The sequence below is a fragment of the Gavialis gangeticus genome, unplaced genomic scaffold, assembly GCF_001723915.1.
Source record: "Gavialis gangeticus isolate Ggan-Ray unplaced genomic scaffold, GavGan_comp1, whole genome shotgun sequence".
In the NCBI taxonomy this organism is placed as follows: Eukaryota; Metazoa; Chordata; order Crocodylia; family Gavialidae; genus Gavialis; species Gavialis gangeticus.
The window spans coordinates 111,290-116,825 of NW_017729003.1; positions in this window are offsets into that span (position 1 = coordinate 111,290).

A 5,536-nucleotide genomic window follows, 5' to 3' on the forward strand; every position below is an offset into this window, starting at 1 on the left:
GGCCCTGCAATCTTCCCGTGAAATCAGACAGCTGCCTCCTTGAATTAGGTAGACCCCTACACATATCCTTTCAAGGACTCTGGGAAAATGCCTTGAGAAGGACTTCTCAAAAAGGAAAATTTTGTTTCTGGTTGCCTCCTTAAAGAGCAAAGCTAAGAAGCCCCAAGTATAAGAGGCAGGTGGGGCAGGAGCTTGTGCTGTGCAGAAGAAAATGCACAAAAGGATCCTCCAAGTTTGGGATCAACTTTGAAATTAGTTTCTGAGCATCTCCATATGAATCTTCCAGAGTTTGCTAATCACTAGGGAGAGGAGTCAAGGAGGTCTGTATTTTCCAGAATCTTCAAGAAAGGGTCATGTTTGTTTACTGCATAGGGGGAAGGCAACATCATGAAAGTTTCTTATAACAGACCCAAATCCTGATAAAACCTGCCCCACCTCTGCATTTATAGATAGCTGTAACTCAGTTGAACCAGTGAAGTTCCAGTACAGATGGGGGAAAGCACATTGCAGACCCAGCAAAGGCTGCTTGTACACAATACAGTTGTGCTCCATGGAGGCGCATATTGTCCCAGAAAAAGGGTAGAGAGGCTGGTGGAGCTGTAAATGCAAATACCCTGGCAGTTCACCTCTGAGACAGTGGTAGCAGCTGACAGCATGTTTGCTGTCATTGTGAAGCCTAAATTTCTTCCCCTGAACTACCTGTGATATCCCTAGCAGGCAGCTTGGTCTTTAGATTGTTTGCTGTATTCCACAATTTGACACACACATATTTGTGTGAAGGGGTCAGTATTGAGGTTGACCTGGGCTTCTTACTTCTATAGTTCCTGCTATAAAATGTGACATTTTCCTTGAATAAGGAGTTTCTTGGGCTTAGTTTTTTGCACTGAGTATATTTAAGCCAGGCACTAATGTGCCAAGAAAAGAAAATTGTGCAGGACTTTACACTTGTCCTTGTTGAACCTCATGAGATTCCTTTTGTCCCAATCCTCCAATTTGTCTAGGTCACTCTTAATCCTAGCCCTATCTTCCAGCATATCTACTACTCCCCACAGCTTGATGTCATCTGCCAACTTGCTGAGGGTGCACTCTATGTCATCTTCCAGGCCGTTGATGAAGACTTTGAACAAAACCAGTCCCAGGACCACACCCTGGGGCACTCCACTTGATACTGGCTGCCAACTAGACATTGAGCCATTGATTACTACCCTCTGAACACAATACTCCAGCCAGTTTTCTATTCACATTATGGTCCACTCATCCAGCCCGTACTTCCTTAGTTTGCCTGTGAGAGTGTTGTGGGAGATCGTATCAAAAGCCTTACTAAAAATCAAGGTATACCACATCCACTGGTCTCCCTGCATCCGCAGAGCCAGTCACCTCATCATAGAAGGCAATTAGGTTGGTCAGGCATGTCTGGCCCATGGCGAATCCATGCTGACTGTTCCTAATCACCATTTTCTCCTCCAAGTGCTTAGAAATGGATTCCTTGCGAATCTTCTCCATGATTTTTTCCATGGACTGAGGTGAGACTGACTGGCCTGTAGTTCCCTGGATCCTCCCTTTTCCCTCTCTTAAAAATGGACACTATGTTTGCCCTTTTCCAATCTTCCAGGACCTCTACTGATTGTCATGAGTTTCCAGAGATAATGGGCAGTGACTTTGCAATCACATCTGCCAACTCCCTCAGCAGCCTTGAGTGTATCCCATATGGCCCCATGGACTTGCATACGTCCAGCTTTTCTAAATAGTTCTTAACCTGTTCTGCCACTACTGAGGGCTGCTTCCCTCCTCCCCAAACTGTGCTGCCCAGTGCAACAGTTTGGGAGCTGACCTTGCCTGTGAAGACTGAGGCAAAAGAGGCATTGAGCACTTCAGCCTTTTCTGCATCCTCTGTCACAAGGTGGCATGCCTTTGCTGCATGTCTCCCCCATTCAGTAAGGGACCTGCACTTTCCCTGATCTTCCTCTTGCTACTGATATACTTGCAGAAACCCTTAGTTTACTGAAGAGTTCCCTGCTAAGCCAAACTGATCTTCTGCCATACTTGCTAGTCTTCCTGCACATTGAGATGATTTGTTCCTGAATTCTCAGTAAGGCTTCTTTAAAGTATAGCCAGCTCTCCTGGACTCCTCTTCCCCCTCAGACAGGCTTCCCAAGGGATCCTGCCCATAAGTTCCCTGAATAAGTCAAAGTCTGCTTTTCTGAAGTGCAGGGTCTTTACTCTGCTGGTCTCCATCCTTCCTTTCCTCAGGACCCCAAACTCAATCATCTCATGGTCACTGCTGCCCAAGTTGCCATCCACTACTACAGGGATAGGAAATCTCTGGGCTGCCAGTTGGCCAGGGACTCCATTTCCCAGACACCCCTGCCCGCATAGCTTGTCCCGGTCTTCATGGAGGCCTCAGCCGCACCTGCAGCATGTGCGGCAGAGCAGTGCAGGGGGCTGCTCTGGAGCTGCCAGGATCGTGGCTCTGCCCCAGCTCCAGACAGGCTGTCACTGCTGCAAGAAGCCAGGTCAGAGCCATGATCCCCTGCGTTCATGGCCCTGCCCAGAGTGTGCAGGCTACAGATAGCAACACTGCCCTGGCTCCAGGCTCTTCCCAGCAGCTCTGGAGCAGTCCGCTGCACAGCTCTGCCATGTAGGCTGCTGGCACCTCTGAGCTGAAGTCTCCATGGAGACCAGCACAAGCCATGCAGGCAGGGGTGGCTGGGTAATGGAGTCCCCAGCCAACTGGATCTGGCCCATGGGATAGACATTCCCTATCCCTGCACTACTACATTCCCCACCAATTCTTCCCTGTTTGTGAGCAGCAGATCAAAGAGAGCACTTGTACCAGGAACTTGTCCCCAACACTCTCCAAAAACTTCCTGGATTGCCTAGGCACTGTTGTATTGCCCTCCCTGAAGATGTCAGGGTGATTGACGTCCCCCATGAGAATCAGGGCCTGTGATTGGAAAACTTCTGCTAGCTGTTTGGAGAAAGCCTCATCTACCATTTCCTCCTGGTCTGGCGGTCTATAGCAGACCCCCACCACAATAGCACCCTTGTTGCTCTCCCCTCTGACCCTAACCCAGAGACTCTCAACAGGCCGGTCACCAGTTTCATACTGGAGCTCTGAATCATCATATGGCTTTTTTATATAAAGTGCATCTGCTCCTCCTCTTCTCCCCTGCCTGTCCTTCCTGAACACATTGTACCCATCCATGACAGTGCTCCAGTCATGTGAGCTATCCTACCAAGTGTCTGTTATTCCAGTCACATCGTAGTTCCATGACTGTGAGGACTTCCAATTCTCCCTGCTCATTTCCTAGGCTCCATGCACCTAGGCTCTGGGGCAGCGCCACGATCCTGGCAGCTCCAGAGCAGCCCCCTGCACTGCTCTGCTGTGCACGCTGCCGGCACAGCTGAGGCCTCCATGGAGACCCCTTGCTAAGTTAAACCAGAGCCCCTCAGTATCCCAGAATTTTGCAGCCCTGGGTTGGACTGGGCTGTCTGGTCCAGAGAGCAGGGCTGGCATCATCTCTCTGCTCCCTAGCTGGAGCAGTGAGAGCTGGCTCACTAGTATCACTAGCTGGCTCACTGCCCCCGCCCCCCCCCAGGCAAACCCTGGCTGAGGTCTGAAGCCAGGGAAAGGGGTTTAAACTTCCCTTCCCCCAAGTACAGAGCTGCCCTGCCCTGTTTGCTTAGTGCTGGCTGTGACTGTGGACTACAAATCCCAGAGGCACCTGGAAGCAGGAAGAGGAAGTGATAAGCAAGCCTGAAGAGTCCTGCTGCTGTGAATCTGGACTGCAAATCCCAGAGACCTCGGGGGCAGTAGGAAGAGGAAGCAAACACACAGCCCATGCTACATGCCAGAGAGCCATGCTCTAGTGCCCCCTGGCTTCTGACTTGTGCCACTGCAGGCATGTGGTTGCATTTCCTGAATCAAAAGTGAATGTCTGTTCATTTGCTTATTGGTGGTTCAATCTTTGCAGCTTAGACTGTACTTACAATCACCAAATGACTATTATCATTAAGCCTTACAATCATTTACTAGAGTAAAAAAGATAGGTTCAGATGGCAACTGTTTTTCAGTACACTATTTTAACCCTCAAATATGTCCTTAACACATTATGTTAGATACTTTATTGTGTTCACCACTAAGCTTGGGGAAATATACCAGTAAATGAACAATGGCTTAATGACATCTAAAATTTTGTTGATGTGTTCAGCACTGTAATAGAACAGAAATTCATAGAAGGATGATGCTTTGACATTTAGTGTAGTGCAGAAAAGCTCTTACTAAGTGTGTTCATAGATATTATTAGCATAATCTTCAGAGTCCTATAAAATTATAAGATGGTCTGTGTAGGAGCCCAGTGCTGCAATCTTCGTATTTCAGTGGGAGTTTAGCCTGTATGAAGCCTTCAGTATCAAATGTGTTTTTATGTCATTCTATTCTAATTGCAACAGCTTGTTATTACAGCATCAGTATTATGGCTCAGATCCATAACTAAAGTCAAGGAGAGTGCCACACAGCTCAGGGAAAAGCTTGCAGAAAGACATCAAGAAACTTTTGTGCTTTGCCAATCATGAAACTCAAGTGGACTGTTCTCAATTTAAGGCAGCTGCCAGTGTCCTAGAGAAGCTGTTGCAGGTGATGGTATTATATGGACCTGCAGCAGTGAGTTTGTCAGGGAAACAAACACAAGCAAAAGATGGTTTATAAGAGGTCAACATTTTATTTAAATGCACAAGGCATCTTGTTATGTTCAGCTGGATTCAGGACTTACAGAGATTTGGAAAAGCAGAAACATCATGAGCAAGGGCTCCTTATATCTTGCAGGAAGATGCTGCAGCAACATTTGGTCCCACGTAATCCCAACATTTGGAGGCCATTCCATTTAATTTTTTGAACAAGAAGATAAAATGTGATTGTATTTACTGAAACCTTTGTTAAGTTTAAGTGAGTGCTTTTAATTAGGGTCTGCAGTATTGGATTGACATTATTCAAGGTTCTGTTAATGATCCAGAAATAATATAAAAACATGTCTGATAAAATTTGTGCATACCCCAAAGATTGGCAGTATGAATAAATAACAAAGAGGACAATACCATTTTTCTAGGCCCAATGACTTAGCAAGCTGCGTCTAGCAAAATGGCATTAATGCAGCCAGATTCAGCCAAATATAAGCTCATACAGGGTGCATCTAGACATGCAATTAGCACATAGCAGTAAACTCCAGCACGGTTAGCACCAGAGTTTATCTCTCCTGGGTATAGCATTTATACGTGTGCCTAAAACTGCAGCACATTGAGCCAAGAGCACTGGCCTGCCAGCCCAGAATTCCTCTGCCCTTACTCTACATGCTGCAGATTGGCTGTCTAGGCCATGAGGGTGCCCCTGGCCACCATCTACATGTGTGTTTTAGCACATAGCTCTACTCCGCTGTACTATCATTCCATACTGTTGTGACAGAGGGCCATCTTGAGGCCAGTTGGAACACTAGCTTGCCCACCTGTCTAGGGCAGTCTGCCCACCTGACTTGCTTGCCAT